Below are 26,304 nucleotides of genomic sequence, written 5' to 3' on the forward strand. Positions count from 1 at the left end.
AATAAAATACAATTTAGGACCTCCCTGCCCCCAGTCCCTCCAGCTCACACACACCAGTGGGACATGGGGCTGGCTCAGCCAGGGGGCAAGAAGACTCAAAGAAGCCCTCCTACCCCCAGCTGAGCCTCGCCAGTCCCACTTGCCTTGGGACGGGTGGGGGGAGGTGTGAATGGGCTGCTTCTTCCTCCCGGGGAGGGAAAGGCAGCCTGCTCGCTCCCCCACCCCGCCGGTGCCAAGGCAGCAGATGAGGCAAGCTTATGAACAGAGTGTTCGCATACCTGCCTCATCTGCTGCTGCTTTGACTTGGGCTCCTTTCCGACATTGTGATATACCACCATATTGTGGTGTTTAGTTGGTGGTACATTACGATGTTGGAAAGCAGTTATCGCCCAGCCCTGAGAAGAGCAACATTGAGACTAAGGAGCCCAGAGTGGCTGAAGCAACCTAGTTAAATAATAAAATTATTCATCATCATCATCTACAGCAGAAAGGTAGGCAGTCTTGAATACATGCACTAGCTATCTTCTTTCTTATTCTCCTCTAAAACCCTCAGTGCAAATCTGTTTCATTTGCTAGGAAGTTATGTTACATGGTGTCCAGCAGCATTCACCTTCTCAGCAGAGAAGCTTAAAAACCTCCTTAAACCTATCATCTATGACCTAGCTAACTACAAAAACAGGCTGCTATTTTGCCTTCTCTGCTAACATCCTCTGCAATGCTGACCCACTGCTCAACAAGCCCAACCAGCATTACTTGAAAACAAATTATATGATTTGCAATACATAGTCAGGTACCAGTTCAGCAAGCTTCACTGTGCAATAAAATATAGTGCTATTCGTCTAATATGGAATGTCAACTTTGATCCCAGTTCTTACATTCCAATGGAGGCCACAGGCAACTAGGCACCTGCCTCCTGAGCTCCTATTAGTCCCTGATATGGCGCTAGTTTGGCTCCCTAGGATTTTACCTGCTGGGAATTTGATCCAGTAGGACCACCATTTTAAAACATCAGGGTCGAACTAAGCATGTAGTCCAGGTTATGAATGTAAATCTACAATTAACAATTTCATTTCATTACTAATAATTCAGTTTACAGTGGTACCTTGGTTTATGAACTTAATCCATTCCGGAAGTCCGCTCTTAAACCAAAGTGTTCTTAAACCAAGGTGTGCTTTCCCAAAGCAGCGGGGGACTCAATTTACAAATGGAACACACTCAACAAGAAGCGAAACATGTTCTTATTCCAAGGCAAAGATCACAAACCAAAACACCTACTTCAGGGTTTGTAGCGTTCTTAATCCAACTTGTTCATAAACTAAGCTGTTCTTAAACCAAGGTACCACTGTATATCCCACCCTTTCTCCTGAAGGATTCCAGGGCTACAAATGTATCAATAATACAAAATTTTCTAGAAAGTATTCTAGAAATGGTTAAAAACACTCTAAGCTAGTGATCTCATGGTTTATAGGCAAAGACAGGAAAAATCTACTTGTTTCTTTTATAGTTGTAACCAAACAAATATGAGATGTTAACACTATTTGGCTGTAAAAGGGTAAGTACAAAAGAAGCAAATTTATTCTTAAATGATAGTACACAAATTTTGCACCTCCAAGTGACCAAACCACAAGTTCATATTTTCAAGAGCACTTGAGTTGGGACTAAAAGCAAAGAGAATAAGGATGCTAAAGAGAGCCAGTGTGGTGTAGTGGTTAAGAGCGGTAGTCTCCTAATCTGGGGAACCGGGTTCGCGTCTCCGCTCCTCCACATGCAGCTGCTGGGTGACCTTGGGCCAGTCACACTTCTTTGAAGTCTCTCAGCCCCACTCACCTCACAGAGTGTTTGTTGTGGGGGAGGAAGGGAAAGGAGAATGTTAGCTGCTTTGAGACTCCTTAAAGGGAGTGAAAGGCGGGATATCAAATCCAAACTCTTCCTGAGACCTCCGGGTATAGACTGGTATATAAAATCAATCAAATAATCATAAGTATGCCTAGTTCTGTCTAAGCTTCCTACAATGGCCAGCGCCAGACTATTTTCACATTTTATCTTATGAGAGATTCCAACAACCTGCAATCACTTGCAGTGTAAATGATCCAATGCAGTATGTGGACCATCAGCCCCCACAATTCTCACTCCACCATGCTTTCACCACCTACTCCTTCTTCAGCAACTGCCCAGGAGGAAAGGCCTACACACCACCTGCTTCAAGACTGTGCAGAAGCACCCAACTCTCACTCATTCCTGATGCCTGGTGAAAGGTCTGGGCCTCGCTTCCTATCTCTGCTACTTGCACAACATATGAAATGGGATGGAGAAAGGTGACAACTTCAAAAACTAAACATACTCTCTAGAACTCTTATGCCAACACGTAATCTAGCGACTGGCCATAGAAATGACAAAGTCTGGTTAGCTGAAAATGGAGACTCTTCTAATCTCCTCCTACCTGACCACATCACTGGAAAAAAGGGAAGGGGGGAATGTAGGAGCCAGAGGCTCGTTCACACACCGCTAAACTAGTGTTACATCCAAACACAGCCATTGGGCAAGATTACACCAAGGCACAACAAGGAGTCTTAAATATTTAAGTAGAACTGTTACAAGTGAGTTGATATTGTCTCATTTTCCACAATAGTAATTCAGTCTGACAGAAGTCTTACCAAGAGCTTCTCAGTTTTAATTGTACTTGTGATTTTCTCCTCTTTTGCAAATTTAGAATCTTTGGAACAGATTGGTAAGAGAGGGTTAGATTACTGCCTCTGAAGATGGTTCAGAAACTTCAGCTAGTGCAGAATTCAGCGGCCAGGTTGCTCACTGGAGCCAGGCGGTTTGAGCATATTACACCGTCTGGCTCCGGTGTGGTCTGACTGCATTGGCTACCAATTAGTTTCCAGGCCCCATTCAAAGTGTTGGTTTTGACCTACCGTATTTTTCGCCCTATAGGACGCACTTTTTCACCTCCAAAAATGAAGGGGAAATGTGTGTGCGTCCTATGGGGCGAATGCAGGCTTTCGCTGAAGCCTGGAGAGCAAGATGGGTGCGCACCGACCCCTCTCGCTCTCCAGGCTTCAGGAAGCTCTGCGCAACCCTCGGGAGACCGGCTCTGAGGGTTGCGCAGAGCTGCCTGCAGTCCCGGGCTCAGCGCAGCTCTGCACGGCCACCGGGAGCCAGGCGTGAAGTCCCGCCCCGCTCCCGATGGCCGCGCAGAGCTGCCTGCAGTCCCGGGCTCAGCACAGCTCTGCGCGGCCATCAGGAGCGGGGCACGAAGTCCCGCCCTGCTCCCGGTGGCTGCGCAGAGCTGCTTGCAGTCCCAGGATCAGCGCACTTCTCCCCATCGCCAGCCCCACAAGCTCGGGGGACAGCGGGGAGGCAAAGCGCGCCTTCCCGCTGTTCCCCGACCTGGTTCTTCCAGCCCCGCACCTGGGGGGGGGGGAAATAATTTTTTTTCTTTATTCCCCCCCCCCAAAAAAACTAGGTGCGTCCTATGGGCCGGAGCGTCCTATGGGGCGCAAAATACGGTATATAGCCTTAAACAGCTCAGGACGGCAATACCTCAAGGACTTTCCATTTAGACCTACCGGGACCCTGAGATCATCTTCAGAGGCCCTTCTTTGTGTGCCTCCTCCTCGAGAGGTCCAGAGGGTGGCAACATGAGAACGAGCCTTTTCTGCAGTGGCTCCCCATCTGAGGAATGCTCTGCCAGGGAAGTTCACCTGGCACCTTCATTATACACCTTTAGGCACCAGGCAAAAACATTCCTTTTTAATCAGGCCTTTGGTTGATTTGATTGACATCCTATGCCCTTTTAAAATGTGTTGGGGGGGGTTATTGGGTTGCTGTTTTTATTTTGACTATTTTATAGTTTTATATTCTGATGTTATTCTGTGAACCGCCCTGAGACCTGCAGGTATAGGGCGGTATATAAATTCAAGAAATAATAATAATAACAACCAGCAAATATCAATGGCTATGAATATGCAGAGGGCATTCCTGCTGAAACGCATGCTAAGTAGCAAAGTCATAGATACCAATTCACTGTACTGTCAACATTCCACAAGGTCCACCAGCATGCTCTTGAGAGTTCTCCCAGCAACCATGAACATTAGAAATTTACTTTCAAAGAAGTAGTTTAGATTCTCTTGATATTGAATTACAGAGGCAATATACTGAGCTCCTTGGTACAAACCCAGTATCATTAAATTTCTAGGTTTCTTAAATATGTTACAATACAGTGGTGCATCGCAAGACGAAAATAATCTGTTCCGCGAGTCTCTTCGTCTAGCGGTTTTTTTGTCTTGCCTTAGCGGAATCATCTTAGCGGATTAGCGCTATTAGCGGTTTAGCGGCTATTAAAGGCTTAGCGGCTAAAAGGCTATTAGTGGCTTAGCGGCTTAGAAAAAGGGGGGGAGCGGAAAAAAATCGCAAGACTCGCAAGACGTTTTCATCTTGCGAAGCAAGCCCATAGGGAAAATCGTCTTGCGAAGCAACTCAAAAACGGAAAACCCTTTCGTCTAGCGGGTTTTTCGTCTTGCGAGGCATTCGTCTTGCGGGGCACCACTGTACTATACCCCTATTCTGATGTTCATGTTATTCAGAAGTATGCAAACATATGAGGGAGAGCAGAGGCAAGTACTAGCCAGGCTCCCCACCCGGGCATTCAACTTTCAACAGATCTCTTGTACTTCATGAGTTAACATGTGACACAGGGATCGTCCTCTACTCCATGGAGGTTCTCCACACTATTTAGGACAATGACTGGAACTAAAATGGTCTGAACAGGGTAAAAATGTCTGTATATTTTTGAGGTACATTTGCCTGCATTTCTTATTGGAGGCATAAGGTTAAGGTATTTGAACCTCTGTATAACTGAAGACTACGGTATTTCTGGAAGAGAGGAGAAATTGAGAGCAAGATATGACTTCCATGCCTCATTACAGTTACAAAATAGAGAGTGAGTTTGCTGCATGCAGGTACTGGTAGCCTAAAAACAGCCATAATAATGGATTTCTAGTCTGCATTCTGAAGTGACAAAAACATCACAATATATCACCAGCTAAATATCACAATATGTATATCTATGACGGCAGACAGTCTTGCCAGGCCTTCCTGCGGCAGCAGAGGTCCCGCTGTACCTCCCCGTGGCAGGCGAGGGTGCGCCATGCTTCCCCACAGCAGCCAAGGGCCTTGAGGCTCCCTGCAGCAGTGGAGGGCCTTAAGGAGTAGTAGATTTAAAATATATATTAAATAAACCTGAAGGGTATGTAACCCGAAGTACCACTGCAGACGTGCATTTGCTTGAGCTGCTTACAAAAAAACCACTTCCCATCATTCTCACATGGTACTCAACCTCCCATTTCAGCATGAGGCAGCCAGCTAAATCTTCTCCCATTCACCCCCCCCCCCGAAGGGCCGCCCCCCAAAGCCCTCATGCCACCAATCTCTCCATTTTTATCAAAGAGAGGGCAAGCAAGAAGATAGTCTCCTTTAAATGTTTTTTTAAAACCATCCTTTTTGATAAGGAGGAAAACTATTTAGGGGGAACCAACAACATAAACTCCACCACAAAATGAAAATAAAAGCATAGGTCCAATACACCTAATTGCAAACCATATTGTGCAATTAAGGATTTCCAGGTTCTAGTAGCCAAAGAACCAGCAGCCAATAACCAGCACACAGCAGATTTCATTGAATTAGGCTGGGATATGCAGCACGTTTGCCCAAATGCTTTCTACATCACAAGCCCAAATTTTGAAAAATAATAATATTAGCTTTTATTAATACAAACCCCTTTTCTAGCTTTTATTGAAATTATACTGAAAGATGAACAAAGTACAGTATACACAGTGTTCTGAAATGGGCACAGAAACTTATTCCAATATGTGTTCCATGTTAGCACTACTGTCTATGCCAAGATTTGTTAAACACACATTTCAGGGGGGAAAGTCGTCATAGAATGCCATACATTTTAGCTACCAAGGCCTGAAATACTGAGAACCATTTATTGGAAATCTTGCTTAAAACAAACAAGCGACAAAATACTTCCAAAACAGTTTATTCTCTAAAACCACATCCAGCTTTCTGTCAGTCAGAGCTCACACTTTCATGAAAGCCATGAAAATCCTGAAAGTTTCAGATTTTGGAAGTAGATTAATTAGAATATTACAAGGAAGTCCTGAGATGACACATGTAATTAACACAGCGGCATAAGACTGACTTTATTTACACAGAATGAGATGGGAATGATGTGGCAAAATAGACCGTACCACCACAGATGAGGCCTCCCAATTTTGAATACCACAAAAAAGCATGCAAGCAGAAAACTGGCATATCAAGAGGTGAGTCTGCTCTTCCCCTGCCCTGCTATTTCTTAGGTGCAAGGAAATTTTATTTTATTTATTAAATTTCTATACCGCCCTTCACCAAAAGATCTCAAGGTGCTTCCTTGACACGCACAGCCAGCTTAGTCACCCCACTCCCCTCAGCTGGGAGGATGAGTCATCTTCTATGGTTCCCAGTTTTTTCCACTTTCCATTTGAATGCATTAAAAGACTAATCTTCCATCTGCATTCTGAAGTGACACAAACCCATTTTACCACCTCAACCGGCAACAAGCTTAGTCCTACTACATCCATCAGTCAACATGTTTCAAGTGATTTCTTTGCTAATTGTTGGAAGAGGCAGGAGCATAGCCAATGTCTCCCAATCACTTATGCAGATAAAACAAAAACCTAGAGAAAAGTAATTGGCATGCGGTCGCAGTTGAGGGAGAGCACGCAAGCCAGACTGGAAGTCACTGTGAACTGTGGCTGGACAAACCAGGAAGTGTTCTATTAAGCCAAGTGCACAAGGAGAACGGGGTGGGAGGCAGCTGCACAAGTACAACTCATTTCAGATCTTCCAGACCATGGGTTAGTTGTAATTTTTGGACACCTTAACCACCACCTTGAAGGGGAAATTTTGTCCTAAAAGGTAATAAAAGCAAACAAACAGAAGTAGCATGTTCCTGATTCTCCAAACCATGGATCAGGAGAGTAAGCATGTTGCATGTTTACATCTGAACTGACTCCTTGTGCTTCCAGGAGGCAAATAACCAGATACTAAGCAGGTTACAGTTGTAACCAACATTATATTTTTTTTCTATATTTACAGATGTACCCCTCCAGGATCTGAAAAAAGCCCTCAGATGTTTAATGGGCAAAGAAACCCAATGCATAAATCGTCATACCTGAAAGAAACACGCACAAAATATACTGAGTCTTGAAACAAAAACTGTCCTCCAAAGTTGTGGGAGGTATAGTCATTGATCTCCAGACTTTTGAAGGTTTCAATAGTCTCCAATAAAACAATGCAATAAGCAAAACTACCTGTTTAATTTTGTCATGTTGCTATGACTCAGGACAACTAGATACTCTGAATGATGTTTCACCACAGAGAAGGCAAGGCAAGGCAGGTGCGGCCTTACTCATTTTCAGCCTACTTACCGTAGTCCCGAAAGCTTTTAGCAGCAATGTTATACTACCAATTAGTCTGTAATGAAAAAAATTAAGGCTAAAATCTAAAACAGCCTGGTGCTCTTCAGGAATTTTGGACTGCAATCCACATTATTCCCAGCCAGCATAGCCAATGGTCAGGGCTGAGGGGAGTTAAAGTCCAAAACATCTTGAATGCACCAGGATGGGGAAAGCTGTCCTAAAGCTTTTAAGCAAATAAAAAAAGACAAGTTAATTGGTAACTTAATGCAATACAGTGGTACCTCGGGTTAAGAACTTAATTCGTTCTGGAGGTCTGTTCTTAACCTGAAACTGTTCTTAACCCGAGGTACCATTTTAGCTAATGGGGCCTCCTGCTGCCGCCGCGTGATTTCTGTTCTCATCCTGAAGCAAAGTTCTTAACCTGAAGCACTAACCTGAAGACACTTCATGTTACAGACTCCGCTAACCCAGAAACGAAAGAACGGACCTCCAGAACAAATTAAGTTCTTAACCTGAGGTACCACTGTACTCTCAGCAGATATACATCAGTTTTAACTCACTGTGTCCAGAAACTGGTTTCCTAAGATCAAAAAGCCGGGACTTTCCCTACTGTCTTTTTGTTGGCATTTAATGTTTGAAATTTGGTTAAAAGAATAAAAGGAGAATTCCCTAGATCCAGGTTTGAGGCAAATCATCTCCTGGTAAGCGAGCCCCAGCAGAGATTTAAAATCACAAAACATGTAGTAAAGAAAAGTGTGGCAAAACAGGTTGTTAGACCTTTTAAATATCCCCTTCTGAGTTGCTTCCAAAGTTCTCCTTCCCCTTTAAGCTAGAAAGAAGTTAAAAATGGATTACTTACAAACTACTCTTCCATGCTCAGATTCATGAGCTTTTCCATACAGCAGCAAGAAAACTCTGGCACTAGAACAGCTTAGTTTCAAAATTGGTACATGTTTCTAAATTATTTGTATAGTAGCACAAAGATGACTTGCTTAAGCCACATAGTCTGGACTTGGAGGAATTAGCCCAGATGTCCTTTCTGGTATGATTCACATGGTGAAAGAGTAATGGCTTTTTGGTAACCCTCTCTAGGTGAAGGTGTGTGACTTAGTTGAGTCTGGCAGGACTGTTTACTCTATAGTCTTAACCCGTTCATGCATTTACTAGAGCTAAGCATGCTGGTTATAGGAGGCTAATATTTTTTACTTTTGATGAATTAAAAGAGATAATGTGTGTTGTGAGGTTCAAGGACTATTTTATTGGATCATGCTGGAAGCTTGTGCTAGTGGAAGGATACTTTTTTTAAAAAAAGAACCCTCTCCACAAAAATCTTCTAAAACCATGATTATGAAAAATTTTTGGAAATGCAACCATTCCTCATAATAAGTGCATTTTGACAGAATAATGATGAGCAGCTGCCTTGGCTCCAAACGTAGAGCAGGTTCTACAGAACCTTTTAACATCTTTTCAAAACATTAAGACCTTTCTTTTTAGAACAACTTTTGGGGCGGCAGAGTTAAGTTTACACTCAAGTTGCTTTTCTCCACTACCAACTTGTCATTAATACATACCTGAAGTTAGAACTGGGCCTTCACTTATATTACATCTGACCTGCTATTCTCTTTCCTAGTTTGGAGAGCTTCCTTGGTTTGAAACCTTACAAATAAACAACTCTCTGCAAACTTGGTTATCTCATCACAAGATCACTTGAATAAAGAAGCAGTTAAAATACCACATCTTAAAACAAGAGGCAGGTACAATCTTGACTGCAGTCCACAGTTCAACTGCTGGGAGGTTTTCAGTGGCTGCACTTTGCCCCAGAGCCTGATCTTCCCCACTCCATTTTACAACTACCACAGCCATTACAATAGCCATTTTACTATCATCCCAACACTCCCCTCACCTGATGCAGACCCTGGTTGCTGCTATCCACAACAAAGCTGTTTCCTAGTTCTGCTGGATCCCTCAGTGGCTTTTGATACCATTGACCATGGTATCCTTCTGGACTGTCTGATTCTGCTCCTTCCTGAGCCGTGTCCAGAAACTGGTGTTGGGAGGTGAGTGTTCAGACCCCTGGGCGCTCACTTGTGGGGTACCCCAGAACTGTCCTCTCCCCCATGCTTTTCAACATCTTTATGAACCTGCTGGGAGAGGTTGAGTTGGGTGTTCATCAATATGCAGATGATACCCAGCTCTACCTCTCTTTTAAATCAGAACTAGTGAAGGCAGTGAATGTCCCATGTGAGTGTCTGGAGGTGGTTGGAGGATGGATGGCAGCTAATGGATTGAGGTCGAATCCTGACAAGAAGTATTGTTTTGGGGGATGGGGGTTATTTTTCAAATGATGGACTGACTGTAATTGATTATCAGTTAATCATCTGGCTAGTACATTTGACAACCTTGAGCTATATTAAGAATTTGAGAACTGAAAGAAAAAAAGTCACTTGATCCAGCGACAGTCAATATATATATATTGGCCTATTCCTACCTCTTTTTCTTAATGGTGACATGGATCATTCATACAATGTTCTTCACAACTGTGAGCAGGGCACTGGGACTGGGTAAGTGAAGACAAGCTACAATAATTAACTATAACATTGTTCACTGCTCCTGCTCAGGTGCCATCCTGGTGCAACATGCGCCTGGCTACTTTCAAACACTGCCTTTGAGCCTTGCTGTGAAACTTGCCTCCAAGCTCTCCATCTCAAAATGCCACCCCTGGTATTTCAGACCACCTGCAATTATTCTGAAGAATAAAATGTGACATGAGCTAATTCTTTGTAACTATCTTATAGACCTCCAAAACAAAGATTGCGCCTCAATGTTTCCCAGCCATAAAATGTGGTGGGTAGGGGCGTACCACAGATTTAATGGCTAACTACTCCTCTTTCAGCTTCAGAGCTCATCTACAAAATGGTACTATTCTCTGTGACAAGGTCTTTGCCCAGCTCCCAGATGCAAGTTTAGGGTTTGAAATCAGAATCCCTAACTTGCAGGTACTCAAATGAGGATTTGTTCTTTATAACTAGGTCATCCCAGTGGCTTATAGGGTACAGGCTGGCTCTGCCATCACCACTTGAGGATGTCAGTTGGTGACCAGCTTGGACAGCTAGATTATGGAGCTTGAGAGATCACGGAAGCCTGAAGTCCACCCACATCCAAGTTTAACAATACATATTTTCCATTCACCTATCTCCTCCACCTCTTTACGATCTAGTAATATGGCTATAGCAGGGACGCGGGTGGCGCTGTGGGTAAAAGCCTCAGTGCCTAGGGCTTGCCGATCGAAAGGTCGGCGGTTCGAATCCCCGCGGCATGGTGCGCTCCCGTTGCTCGGTCCCAGCGCCTGCCAACCTAGCAGTTCGAAAGCACCCCCGGGTGCAAGTAGATAAATAGGGACCGCTTACTAGCGGGAAGGTAAACGGCGTTTCCGTGTGCTGCGCTGGCTCGCCAGATGCAGCTTTGTCACGCTGGCCATGTGACCCGGAAGTGTCTCCGGACAGCGCTGGCCCCCGGCCTCTTAAGTGAGATGGGCGCACAACCCTAGAGTCTGGCAAGACTGGCCCGTACAGGCAGGGGTACCTTTACCTTTAATATGGCTAGGTTCCTGCTTCAGATGCATTTTAAAACGTGTATTAGTAGTTTTATACTTAGCAATCTTGCAAGCACTTCAAAAAGTCTTGGTGCCACTGTGTGGCAACTGAATAAATCTGCCGCCTCTGCGTCCCTGCCCGAACCCTGAGTAAGCAGCTGCTGGCCCCATGAAGTGCTGTTTCTCCAGCTGCGACACGAGTCAGAGAAAGCCTTGCATGGAAAGCAAGCACAACCCCTCTGCCCCCATGCCTTAGCTAGGCCAGCTGTGCACTTTGCACGTGCTCTGCCCTGGTGGAAGCACGAGCACCACCTTCCAGGAAGCAGCCAGCTGCAGCCCAGCCTGGGAACCAAGAGGCGGGCACCATGCCAGCCTGACACACTGGTGGGGCAGCTAACGGATCCTGCAGGAAGTGCTGCTACTGCTGCAAAGCCCGGGGCGTTTGCACCGGAGGAGAGGTTAAGCCATTACTGCTGCTGCTGCTGCTGTTGACGCATCCTCTCAAACAGGCAGAAGGGGAAGTGACAGGTCCCACCAGCTAGTTAACCCTGCACGCCTGGTCTGTGTCTTGGCACCTCTTGGCAAGTTTTATTTCTGATGACTGTTGTAGAAAATTTGATTTGGTCATATTAGTCCACTCTCAATGCCATTCAACAGAGAAATTATTTCATTTTGCAGAACTGAATGGAGAATGTTGAATAACCATAATTAGAAATAATGCAGCTACTGTTAATTTCACAGTTAAAACATGTAATTAGTTACCTATATGCTATTTTTGCCAGCACTGTGTACGCTGCACAAGTATAGAAATATATATATATATATTTCATTGCATAGCAAATAATGTACGTAGCTTTTAAAATCAAGTTTCTAATCTAGTTTTTCATCTTCTTTTATGTGTGTGTGTGTTTAAAAAATGGATTGTGAATATATATTGGTAATGGATTGTGAAACCCCTAAGAAAGTGGGAGGGCGCTTAGTAGGAATTGCAGTGAGCCAGGGTTATATTGTCTGTAACTCCTTGCTCCTGCCTGTGACTACCAAAGCAGTTTCAAATTCAGTTTTTCTTGGCAAAGAGCATGGATCACTATGCCATAGAAATATACATATGGCCTTGGGTATACGGTTGTCAAGAAAAATTTGCATAGGTCACCTTTTGAGGCATAGCTTGTTCATGGTTAATTACACAGCAGGAAAACACAATACAAAAACAATAACATTGGTATTAACAATCAGTGTGTTACTGGTCTGCCTACAGGATTACTGAAGTGTGTGTGCTTTGAAGCCTCAAAGTATATGTTAAGGAGAGACAGTATGTTAAGGAGTTTAACAATAGGAGTAGAGTGCTGGATCTATGTAGAAATGAAAGTGGTAATGCTCTAGAGAGCTACTACTTATGGGTCTTATTATAAAATGGATAAATTTTTACTTTAACATATTGTTACAACTGCTATGTTATAGTACTACCATACCGATGATAAAAGTAGATGTAATCAGTAGAATAGATATCAAAAGTAAGGTGAGAGAATGTTCCCTAAAAATTTAATTACATTACTAAATAAGAAAAAAGTCAATTCATTGCCACAATTTTAGATATTCAAACGTAATTCACTACTGAGTCTTACACATCCTACAACCTCAGTTATTTTCTTTTCTGAACCAGACCAAAATAGTAAGAATGGAATGGATAAATTTGAACAGAACAAAAGATTATTAAACAATATATTCATATTGCCAGAAAAAAATTCATTTCTTTTATAATCCAGGCCAAACCAGAAGGAATGGGTAAAATTTTACAGAACAAAAAAAAATTAAATGAAATTTATATGTTTTGCAAGGAAAATTTGCATTTCAGCATTCTCTGGCAATACAGACGCCATTTGTCTTTGAAGAACATTGCCAGCCATTCTGAACACACTTTCAGATGGCACACTTGTTCCTCAGATAGCCCAAAACTTAGCTGCAAGCACCTTCAACATTGGGAAGGATGCCTCATGTCTCTTCCACCATATCAAAGGGCATTTTTCAGTGTTCACTGTTGGCATATAGACACATAATCTTTTAGCTTTTTTCTGCTTTTAATCCATCATCTGCCAGTGCCAGGTCCTCCACTTTTTAAAAAAAAAATAGCCAATTTTTTTGTGTGTGGTGGAGCATGGTGAGTATTTGGCTCTGCAGAAGCAGCACACAGACTTCCATGCAGCCTGTCATCATCTTTATGGCATCCTGTCCAACAGCCTCAGGAGCCTCCAAGAAATGCAGGCGTTTGGAACGTTGGGTCACACAGAGGCTACAAATATGAGATATCAAAGGGGCAAGAGGAGAATTGAGAGGAGTTCTAGGGTAGGGAGTGGGACTGGAGGAGAAAATGGGGGGCATAACGAGGGGGGGGGGGACACAGATGCCAATGGGGGGGGGTAGAAGAGGTTCAAACAGCAGAGCAGGGTGCTTTTCTTCTTTTACTCTGATGCAACTTGCAAGCCAACAAGCATCTCAGGAGTATTTACCTCCTGCTTGGACTGAAGAGCTTCATATGCTAGGTTCATTAAGAAACCTGTGGGCTGCTTCTGGCCCCCAAGAAAAGTGCACACAACAAACACAGGGAGTCCCCCTCTTCTATTCTGAAGCAACTTGCAAGTCAAGCATGGGGGGGGGGGGAGTTCCCTCTTACTTGGCAAGAGAGGAAGAGCGCAGCAGCACCCCACAGAAGTTCCTTGGAAGCTCAGAAGAGAAACAGTTAAAAAAAAAAAACACACACACACACACACAGAGAGAGAGAGAAAGAGAGAGAGAGAGAGAGAGAGAGAAGCAGCACAATCCCACAGAAGGCATGATTTTTGCTCAGCTTCTAACTAGTTCTCAAAGGCGATTTTTGCAGCAGCATAACCAAAAGAGGTTGTGATAACTGAAAGAGGCTGCAGTTCTTTGTGTAGCGATGGCAGGGAAGAGCTGACTGAGGCGGAGTTAGCAAGGGCTAACTTTTTGAATACCACACACACAATTTGCAATATATTGCAGGGTCATTTTTTAAAAAAAGTTATGATTTGATTTAAAATTTGCTATCAGACAATACAGTATATCGATTTATAGCACAGCCCTAGACATATTAAGTTATTCCCTTCCCAGTTTACCCACTTGTGGCTTGAGCTGTGTGCACCATAGAACTTACTAAACCTAAGTTGAGCATTACATGGAAACGTAGCCTTACTGGCTACCTGAAACAAATAAAACTATAGGCTAGCCAAAAGTTTCACAGAACTAATTGTCTCAGCTTTTTAAACCGCCTGGGGAATAATTGCATCATGATGTTAAGATATTAATAACAAACAAACCTGACAAGTTTAATCAGAGCCTCTTAATTGTGATTTACACCATAAAGTAGCTCAATCCAAAGACACTCCTCTGAATGAAGAAGGCTATTTATTATTATTTCCATGCACCAGTATTGACTGGTGAAGCCTAAAATCCTCCATGAAAAGCAAGAATCAAAGGGAATTTAATAAAACTAGATGCAGAGTACAAAACTGAACAAAATCTGGTTTGGGAGCTTTCAGTACATGCAATACTCTAAATCAGGCACAAGTCCTGCAGAACACGAAGTACTTGCAGGCAGAGTCTGCCAAGAGCCAGGAATATAGCAGCTATGGCTTTGAAGAACAAAAGCAGAACTTGCTAATCATTTCCACTTGAAGCTCCCCCCGCCCCCCACCGCCCTTTTAAAATACCCATCAAGGTGATCTCTGAAGGAAATATTAGAGTTAACTGGCAAAGCATGACTAAATGCTGCACATGGCTTGGCAGAGGACCAATATCTGCCATTTTAAATAGTAGCACAGGTTATGAAAAGCTACTAAACCCCATCATGTAAGTTGCCTCATAGAAACAATATACAAAGCCATTCAGCTGGCTTACTCAGGCAGCTGCCACGTGAACTGTGCTACAGAGATCAGTGAGCTGAAACACCGCAAGAGCCAAAAGATTTAAAATGATTTAATAAGTACAACTCATCAAACTGACTCATAATTGAATGAACTATTATTTACATGCTTCTCGTGATCTACATTTGTTTATACACAGCACCTTGTGAACACTGTAATGCACATGACCAAACCATGCTGCCACCCTATAAAGTAGCTACAATCTTAATTTCTGATATACAGGCACAGTGCAGTTCGCCTCTGGTTAGGCAATCTGATACGATAGCAAAAGAATGCATTTATTTCTCCCTATACAGATTCAAGGGGATCTGGTCTATGAAGAAGTCACAAACAAGTAACCACGGAAACTCTAACTACTAACTACATTTGTTTTTTTCTCATTCTGCAGAGGAAAACCTGCATGTACACAACAGCCAAAAAAGAGGGTGGAGCAAAGTTCACAGCAGATGGTGAGAAACTGAGGAACTGACATATTTTTAGAATTAGCAACATATCCCTAGTGGTACATTACAGAAGTGGAATGAGCTATGACTTTCTCTGAAAGGAATATATTTGCATTATAGAAAGGCTACATATGTAATGAATTTCAGATTTTTTTGCTAATCACATACAAGCCATGTAGCTTAGCTCCATGCTATTTCAACTGTATGTTGTCCTTACCTACCAAATTGTTATCATTCACTTATACAGCAGTTCAATCAGTCACACCTAAATGCAATGGTTTGGCATTGAAGGTAGCCTGTGTCTTCCTGGATCTAAGAGAAACCAAGGGGCTGGGACATATTATTTGACTCACAACTGAACTTTAGAACAGACTGTTGTAAAGTTAGGTGACATCAGGCAATATGAAAGCTTGATTGCCGGTGTTTAGCCTGTAACAGCTCATTTACAAATGTGAGCCATTGCTTGAGACTGCATATAAGGAACAACTGCACCTGCAAGCTGCATGCAGAATCACCCATCACACACTTTACCTCTGCGAACACTGATCTGAGTTTACTGTTGCCGCCTGGGATGTGGGAGAGAAGCCTCACCTGCCTGTGGATGGCAAAGTTGTAGGTGGCAAGGAAAGGCAGTGCAAGAGGCAATGGAAGACCTTTCTCCTTGCTCTTCCCACAATTACAACAGCATACTTGACCAGGCCCAGCCCACGGCCCTTTCCTCCTCCTACCCATCATTACATAATACTGGTGACTTAAGTCTAATGTTCCCATATTTTCATTTGAATCTGATGCATATTCAGATCATAGGTGTTAGAGTCAGATGCACACAAGGACTAACACAGTCCAACAAAAGCACCACATTTTCAGCTCACACTATAGTTTTCTTCCTGTCCACACCAGGAAGGAGGCTCTTGTGACCATGGAGGGATGAGAAAAGAAGCATGTTTTTGTATGAGTAGAATGTGTGCTTTTATTTAAAATGCATCTCTGGGTTATTTGTGGGGCATAGGAATTCATTCATTTCCCCCCACAACATATAGTCCGTCCACCCCCAATGTCTGAGGGACAGTGGACTGGCCCCCTGCCGAAAAAGTTTGCTGACCCCTGTTCTAGCTAGTTCTTACTGATGTAATCAAATGAGCAAGGAGAAGATTCCCCAACAACACTATCTCAAGGCAATGGCAAGCGGGCATCTGTGAGCACTGCACATACATTTTGAGCTGACTGACTGAGCAGGTCAATGGGAAAATGCTATATCTTTCTTTCAAAGAAAGGACTTTTTTTCCTTTCATGTGTTATTTCCTTCTGCAAGAATCCTGGAGTGCACATGCCAATTTCTTTTCTTGCTATCACGCCAACCTTCCTTTGCTCCTAGGTGGCATAAGAGATAACCATCTTCAATGAAGCTGTAGAAAGGCTAGTTCTGTTCTGATTATTTTAAGAGAGGCACATGGCAGGAAAGTCCACTATGGTATAGTCCAAGGGCCTTAGATTTATTATCAATTTGGGCGATGGTCAACTATGACCAAGTTCTACTTTACCATGAAATGATAAATTGAAAAATGCCAAATCACCAAATTGTTAACTCAAAAATTGTTAATAATGTGCCTGATATTTTACTAGCCTACACACACACACACACACACACACACACACACACACACACTAATATGGCAAGCCCATGCCTATGCCTTACAATCTAGAAACATCTATGCTGCTGTATTTATGATGCCTAAAAGCACATTAGGGAGATCTAGGACGGGGGTCTGCAAACTTTTTCAGGAGGGTCGACTGTCCCTCAGACCTTGTGGGGGGCCGGACCCACCGCCTCCTGAAAGCACCTCCCCACCTATGCCACTCATGCTGCAGCCGCCGACGTTGCCTCGTCTTTGGGAGCGTCGGCTTCCTCTGTCTTGGCGGGGCACAGAGCCCATGCTGCTGGCCTGGGTGGCGGAAGCAGCCCTCACGCCACTGCTGCTTCCTTCCCGCTCGGCCGCCTCAGCAGGAAGGAAGCCAATAAGAAGCCATGCCAATGTCGCTGCCCGCCCACAGGCACCCGCGACTTTTAATTGGCTGCTGGAGCTTCCTGCAGCCAATCAGAAGCCAAGCTGTGCAGAAGTCAGTCTCCGCGTGGCGAGGCCTCTGCGCCGTGCCTGTTCAGTGCGGGGACTGACCGAGCGGGTGGCAGGGTCTGTAAGGTTTGTGGGCCAGATTAACAAGCCCGGTGGGTGGGCCGTATCAGGCCCACAGGCCTTAGTTTGATGACCTCTGATCTAGGACATCACTCTTGAGCTTTGTTCCAGGGTAAGAACCAGCGTTCGAAATTAGCCAGGCGCCAGTCGCATTTTGCAACTGGCCATTTGTGACTGGATGGAAATGTCCAGGCGACACTATTGGTGCCTAAGCATCTCCACCTGCCTAGCTGCAGTCAGCTGGACTGCCAGGCACAACAGAAGCAAATGACATGCCTCTTTTGTTGCTGCACTACCCCCACCAAACACCTGATTTCCCCATCACTGCAGCAGCAAAAGACATGTCTTTTGTGCAGTTGCAAAAGCCTCTTTTTCCTACCGCTACTCTACAGACCACCTGATTCACCAGGCAGCTTTTTTATTTTTGCTGTGAGGCTGCCTGGTCTGGTGGAAGGGCAGGAAAAAAATGTGCCTAGACATTTTGTTTTGCCACCCATAACCTAGGTCCCAGGAGCAGCATGGCTCCTACCATTCCTATGCCAGTTTCTAACACTGAAAGAAATACAACACAGATGAAATAATGCCAGTGTTGGATCTCTTTCATGTTTTGGTGTACAGACCTAAACACAGGTTGAGAGAAGCACAAAAGGAATCAGATTTTTAAATTTCCCTTCCTCCTTTCCTAATTACACAGAATCCAGAATTGTGTAGCTGGAGATCTGCCTCTCAATGGGAATCTACTGAGTCTGTCCTTTGATGTCTTCCAAAAATAGGAAATGCCTCAAAAGCTGTAGCGAGGATACATATTTTCATCCTCAAAACTATGATGAACAAACAGAGAATCAAGCAGAGGTACACAGTTCCTTTTTTGGTCACCTTTTAATCTACCATTTTAAAGAAAGCAGTTCAGCAGAAGAGAATACATCTTCAAATATCTTCAAGGGCCATCACATGGAAGATGGAGAAATCTTGTTTTCTCCTGCGCTGAAGGCCAGAACCTGAACCAATGGCTTCAAGTTACAAGAAAGGAGATTCCAACTAAACATCTGGAAGAACTTTCTGACTCCTTTCTTAAGAGACTCCCACTTCTTGATCATGCGCGGTTTTTAAGCAGATGGCCATCTGTCATGGACGCTTCAGTTAAGATTCCTGCATTACAGGGGGTTGGACTGCATGATCCACAGGATCAACTCTACAATTGGGTGATTCAGTATTTGCCTGATTACAGTACAGATATGAAGGTGGATTCATCTGACTTCCTGCAAACAGAGAAAACCTCCAATTCTACACCCTAGCTAGCATAATATCCATTTAAAATCTTACCAATCTAAATAGGAGAACATCTGTATAGTAAACTACTGTAGTATGACTATCACATTCCTTTTTATATAGCAATGGGGGTTTTTAAGTGCTTTAACTCTGGTTGTGCTCAATTTCATCAACATTAATTGGTGGCATAATATATGAATTAAACATAGCCTCTACCTTATTTCTGAGAATGAAGCTGTATTAGACTTCCAATAGCTTTAGGAATTTAGGTCTGTATCGTCAAGCTTATGAAAATAAATTATGTCATTTTGAAGATACTACTTTCCCTTCACAAGCTATACAGTTCTGTCACTGTATCTAAAGGCTGACATAAAATCTCTTTATATTTACCAGCTCTGGACATGCAAACTCACACTTTTCCCGACTTATGCTGTTGGAATTTAGTACAGGGAAACCAGAATTATTGCTGGGGGGGGGGGATGGGGAGTGAAGTGGGAACCCAACAGCATTTGAATTGAAGCAGCTTCACCTACTAAGCCTTGGCATTTGTGCATCACAACAAAAACTCTTGTGTTGAATCCATGTATTGTCCGCAACAAACATTTGCTTAGGCCTATGACTTTTCTTCATGCAGGTCAGGTTGCACCACACACCCACATCCGGTCCAATACATGCAACTGCAATTCTTCAAAATTGGAGCAAGGAGGAGGGTCCTGAGAGCCCTGCTAGATCAGACCAATGGCCCATCTGCTCCAACATCCTGTTTCTGCAATGGCGAATCAGATGCCTCTGAGAAGCCCACAACTAGGACATGAGGGCAATAATAGCCCTCTGCTGCTGCTGTTTCTCAGTGACTAGGGTACTGCCTCTGATCCTGTAGACAAGTACCCATTGATAGCCTTATCCTCCATAAATTTGTCTAAACATTTTCTAAAGCTATCCTAGTATGTAGCCATCACAACATTCTGTGGTAGCAAGAAGTTTAACTATGTGCTTTGTGAAAACTTCTTTTTGTCTGTCTTGCACTCCACAAAACTCAGATTCACTGGGAAACCTAAGGTTTTAGTATTAGGGTTTTTTTTGGGGGGGGGAGGGACACGACTTCTCCCTAGGGACTTTCTGCATGCCACACAGGGTTTTATACACTTTTATCATAACCCCACTTCACTTGCCTTACTTCTAAACTAAATAACGCCAAACAGTGTCAGCTGTCCCTTTAGGCGAGTTGTTCCAGTTCCTGATCATTTTACTTGCCCTATTCATAACCTTTTCCAGCAGTTCTACTACATCCCTTTCAAGGGGTAGCAACAAAGACTGTTCAGAGTATTCCAAGTGTCGACTCATAGATTTGCTCATTCTTCTCCTAATGATCTCTAATATATTGCCTTTTTCACAGCAGGGCCACACTGAATCAACATTTCTTTTTCTTTTCTTTTAATTGTGTACTTTAACACACCAAAAAGAAAAAACAAATATCCATCAACACAAAACAAAAAGAACATTAATACATTAACTAATAATCTCAAAACTTTAAATTAGCGGTGGTCTTTTTCTATAGACCCAACTTCCCATCTACTCCTTACTTCAATTTCTCATCAGTTATTCACTGACATAACATAATTATATTAAAATTTAGTAATCTTTAGTCTAACTTAAATTTTACATCATACTTGAAACTGCTACTGAAAATTATTTAATGCTGTGACAGAGTTTAAACCACATTATTTTTCAGATAAATTTTGAAGATAGATACCTGTTTTAGTTTGTTTTTTATTTTTATTTTTCTGATTTTTTCACTGACTAATCCACCACAGCCTCCAAATCCCTTTCCTGTCCGGTCAGTCAGACAGACAAAGAGTGATCACCATTCAGACCAGGCATATCCACATTAGGCTTAAAACAAGTCATAATTGATTATATCTGAAGCTGAAGCATGTACAAGGAGCAAGTAGGACCACCTATAAAGCAAAATCAATATATTCTCCACCCTGGGAGTGGGGGGAGGGGGAAAAGACAAGTCAAGGCTACACATGCTGAAATTAGGAGTAGATCCTCTTTTTACCTTTATTTGCCAGTTTAGATTTTTTTAAAAACTCTATTAAGAAGAAAAAACCCTGACCACACTGAGGTCTCTAAACCATTTAAACAAGTTTTCCAAGAATCTCCCACGTAGGCTCACAAATAACAAAACTTTTAAAAAACACCACTGAAGTGCACAGGTGGCAATAAAACCTGCGGACAGCTCAGACTTCAAAAGTGGTGCATTTGATCTTGTGCCTCAAATATAATACATTTTGAAACAAGCCACTTGGATTCATTTGAAACTACTTCCGAGTCGATGTATGTAGTAGCTGGCCTTGGTGTATTCATAGTTTTTCCATATTCATCAGTCAATAATTCCAAAGATCAACAGCAATGCTGCATTTATTTAATAGGACCAAAACCCCAGGAGCCCTTTTTAGTATTAGTATCAATATTAGTTCTCTTAAAATATGTTCTCTGAATATCAAACTGGGAACACAAACATGAAAATATATCTTGTCAGTGGACTAGATGTTTAGGTAATACTGACAGTTTACAGGAAGTATCAATTTATATGAAAGATCTTAAACCCAAAGTATAGCATACAGGCAAAAACACCCTAGCACATCTAATATAAACATCCAGCATGCTACTATACCTTTCATTATAATATGCTTTGTGAGATACAAAATAGAAAACAAGAAACTTAGCTTCACTCTCACTTCTGGCCACTCCACTTTCCTTCTCCCTTACAAGTTAAGCATAGAATAAATTATTCCATTGCTGGACAGCTCAGATTCAGAACAGATAAAATTGGAATTCAGCTGATAGAAAGCCAAGAAGAGGAATCACAATGATTGTACTGACAAAGTCAGTTGACTCCCAGCCAATATAAAACATGTAGCCTTTTAAAAGGTAATGTGATAAAACACTTCACAGAAAAGTACAATGTCATAAGCCAAGACTCATGGAACTATGTTATGCAGGTTTTTAAACCAAACAGTATAACACAGAACTTCAAATTAGTAGGAGCAGGTGTAAAAAATTTCTCTTTAAGAGATGACACACTGACAGATCGAACCAAATCATAACTAAGTCACAAAGATGACAACATCAAAACCCTCACCATCTCAAATCACTGTACTCCTCTTTTGATAAAAACAAATAAGAAATTAAACAACACCTCCTCCTCCATTTTAGCCCTTTAAAGGAAACCGGAGAAGGAAAATAACTTTGCTACAAATACATCATACTAGGGTTAATTGAGACGGAGGACACAAGGCCAATTTTTAAAAGCAAACTTTAAAAGGATAAACACCACACCAAAAAATTACGTTTCCTTTTAGAGGTGGGAAACCCTTTGGTGGGGACATAACACAGGGGGGGGGGGGGAGCTTTTACACATTAGCACAAAGGAATACGACTTACTTTGTTCTGCCTTTTTTGTTATTCAGCTAACGTCCAGGACTACTGTACTTTAGTCCTGGGCAAACCCAGCTTTAGGAAACGCTTCGGGCTCCCCCCAAAAAGGAGAGATTCCCCCTAGAAAAGCTCCATGACAAAGGCATCCCTCCCTCCCCCCCCCGCCACCCCAAAATAAAAGGACTACAACCATAGCCAGGTTTGTGCCAGAGGAAGAGGCAGAGGACGCGGGGCTGCTGTGCGATTTCCCTTTCCAGGAGGACAAAGAACGGAGCCCGCAAACCTCAAGACAGCGACGCGAGAGGCGGAAAGCAATCCGGGAACACGCGCCTACACACACGAACTGATTCTTTTCTTCCTTTTACCGTTTTCTTGCTTTTACAGTTTAATTCTTCATTAAAAACTGCCTTTCCCCCCTTCCTCGCGTCCCGGCCAAACCCGACAAATGGTGATTAGGAACAAAACCCGGAAGGGAGCGCGAGGCCGGCTGCTCACCCAGGACAGGACCCGCGGACACTTCTCCTTCCTCCCTGCGGGAAGCCCCTCAAAAAGACCCCGGCCGGGCGGGAAGCGAGGCCCCGCGCGCCCAGGCGGGAGCGGAGTCCGAAGGGGGCGGCGAGAGGGGACGGAAGCCGCGCGCCAGCGCCTCCGCGGCCTGCGAGGAAGACGGCGAGGGCGGCGGGGCCAGAAGCCGAGCGGAGCCTCCGGGTCAGCGGCACAAGAAGCAGAAGCAGCAGCAGCAGCAGCAGCCGCTCCGGCGCACAGACACATATAGCCCAGGAAGCGGGTGGGGAGGCGGTGACCTCATAAGAACGCGCCGCCCCGCGGAGGATGACGGGAACTGTAGTCCTCCGGAGAGGGAGGCGCTCCTGAAACAAGGCCCCGTCCGCCAAGATGGCGCCGCCCAGAGTCCTTGGACGGGTCTTTGTTTTTTGAAGCACCGCCTTCACTTGTTTGCTTATTTATTACAAACAAGGTTTTAAATCATTCCAACAACTCAGATTAATAGCACAGTGAACCCGCAACTTGCGCGCCTTTAACTTGCGTGCATTCAGCTTTACGCCCTTGGCTTTTAAAAAAGTTAAGAAGGGGGCGGGGGGCGTCTAGGGAAAAGACTTTGGCAAGCCCCCCCCCCCGCTTCCAATCTGTTTGGATTATGCGCAAATTCTGCTTTAGGCGCGATCCCTGGAATGAGCATTGCCGCCTTCGGTCCGGCAAAATAAGGAACATGGGCGGCGGGGGGGGGGGGAGGGATTGGGCGGCTAAAAATGACTTGACCCGGTGCAGAAAGAAATTTCTTCCAAGCAATCCATTATAATGGCCAGACTCAGAGAGCAGACCCAAGGAAACGTACGGCTCTAAGTTAGCAACGCACATTCATTTCAGTGACTCACATCCTCCCCCACCTGCTGAATTTCTACCTGTCAAAAGAATGGTAAATGTAGAAAACCAGCCAAAGAAAGAAAGAAAGAGGTGGAGATAGCAACAAATTCTGTTTCTTTTCCAAACAAAACTTTGCTTCTAACATCTCTTTCCACATACCTGCTAATGCCAATTCATTCTCTCTCTCTCTCTCTCTCTCTCTCTCTCTCACACACACACACACACACACACACACACACATGTGCATCACAGTCAGACATGTTCATCCAACCACTAGGGTTACATCTCTTCTTGTCATATATTTGAGACATTTTAAAATAATTCATCTGTTGTCCATAGGCATTCATAGAATCTTAGAATTGTAGAGGGTCATTTAGTCCAACCCCCTGCAATGCAGGAATTTTAACTAAAGCATTATTTAAAGCACTCTTACACCACTTTAACAGTCCCCCAAAGAATCTCTCATTCATACACACACACACACATCTATATATCTATACTGTATCTATATATAATATCTATATATAATCATATATGGATATAATTTTCATATTTTTCATTTCAAATTAAACGTATTTCATACCATACATTCAATGACTTCCCTCCCTCCCCTTTCAAGGTTCTATTAGATTATCTACCATTCCTGCATATTTTAATATATCCATCTACTTCAGTTCTCCTATCTTGCATCACTTTTAAATATGTTATGCTACTGAATTTACCTTAATATTGCCAGTGTTTTCAACTGTGCACAATTATTTTCTACATACTCAATGAAATTTTTCCACTCCTCTTTAAATACCTGTTTTTCTTGTTCTCTTATTCTACTTGTAAGACCAGCTAACTCTGCATATTCTATCATCCTGAGTTGCCAATCCTCCTTGCTAGGGACCTCCCTCACCTATTTTGGGGCTAACAAAATCCAAGCTACCATTGTAGCATACATAATTAGGTTTTTCTGACACCTAGGAACCTTTGTCTGGACAATTCCTAACAGAAATGCCTCTGGTTTGGGGGGGGGGAGAGTTGTTTTAAACATTTTCCCATCTCATTATATATAATTTCCCAATATTCTTTAACTTTTTTGCATGCCCACCACATATGGAAAGAGGTCCTTCCATTTCTTTACATTTTCAACCCAAACCGGATTCCGCTTTATACATCCTAGCCAATCTACTTGGAGTTAAAAACCATCTATGAATCATTTTAATGTAATTCTCTTTCAATGTGTGGCATGCCGTAAATTTCAAATCTTTTTTCCAAAGTTTCTCCCAGAGGTTTAGTTCTATATTATACAATATATCCATTGCCCAGTGGGGTGTTTTCCTTTCCATCAAGTTTTTGTATTTCTCCCAGACTCCAAAAAATTTCTCCTAATGGTTCATGAAACGCTTATAAATTTTAGCTTTCTCATACCAAAGGCATGTATGCCAGCTGAATTTCGTATTGTGGCCTTCCAAATCTAAAATGTGTGCATTTCCCAATACAATCCATTCCCTTAGCCAACACAAACAAGCCACCTCATAATACAATTCTAGGTATGGCTGGGCAAAGCCCCCTCTTTCTTTTGTATCTATCAAAATTCTATGTTTAATTCGAGGCTATTTCACCTGCCAGATGAATTTAGAAATATATTTTTTCCTTTCCTTGAAACAACTTAAGTTATTAACAATCGGGATTGACTGAACAATCGGGATGGACAACATTTTAAGGCAGTAAATTCATTTTAATGGCTGAGATTCTACCTAATAGGGAGAGTTTAATTCTTCCCCAAATCTCCATCTTTTTATTATCTTTCTACAGTTTAATATAATTATATTGAAATAAATTGAGATTTCTCACTGTCAGACAAATCCCTAGGTATTTCTTACATATTTTTAAGCCACTTGCCATTTCCAAAACCTATTTCGACTGGTCGTCCATGTTTTTAACCAACGTTTTAGTCTTTTCTGTGTTTCTTTTAAGGCCTTCCACTTCTTCTAATGTCTTGGGGGCACTCTCTGTTGCTTGTTCCAATGTTCATACCACATTGTCAGCAAATGCCTTTAATTTATATGATTGGCGCCCCACCTCTATACCTTTTATTTCCCTATTTTCCCTTATATTCTGTAACAATATTTCCAATGTCAGGATAAACAACAACAGGGAAAAAGGGCAGGAGAAGGGCCAAAAACAGTTGGCCTTTCACAGGGCTGGCCCAAGATATTTTGGCACCTAAGAACAGACCCCAAGATACTGATGCCCCTCCCTGCCAGGGAGGAAGGGGGGAGGGAATATCTACACATCAGGAACAAGGGGGAAAGAAAGATTGACATTGGGAGCTGCTGCCCCAGGGAATCTTTCTGCCTAAGGTAGTTTCCTCCCCTTGTCTCATGGGTGGGCAACCCTGGTCTTTCAGCAAAGCCCATGGAATAGCCCTGCTTCCCTTCTCCCTCTCACATCCTGATGTCTGCTGCTAGGTGACTCAAGGACAGCAGGCTTCTGTGGCAGAATTATACAATTATATAAACTCTACTTCTATAGGAGCTCCAGATGATTATATGGTATCCCATATATCAAACAAGTAACAGAAGGACC

The 26,304-nt window shown here is 43.1% G+C and overlaps 1 protein-coding gene across 1 annotated transcript in view; it reads right to left on the reverse strand.

Annotated features, from left to right (window-relative positions):
• The window catches only part of PELI1 (pellino E3 ubiquitin protein ligase 1), a 58,887-nt gene extending 35,784 nt beyond the window's left edge, over window positions 1-23,103 (reverse strand). The window contains exon 1 of the mRNA XM_028721880.2: window positions 22,840-23,103. The gene's annotated coding sequence lies outside the window, so the exon portion shown is untranslated. The remainder of the gene's footprint in view (window positions 1-22,839) is intronic.
• Between the last annotated feature and the right edge of the window lie 3,201 nt (window positions 23,104-26,304).

Source organism: Podarcis muralis, chromosome 3 (assembly GCF_964188315.1).
Source record: "Podarcis muralis chromosome 3, rPodMur119.hap1.1, whole genome shotgun sequence".
NCBI classification, from domain to species: domain Eukaryota; kingdom Metazoa; phylum Chordata; class Lepidosauria; order Squamata; family Lacertidae; genus Podarcis; species Podarcis muralis.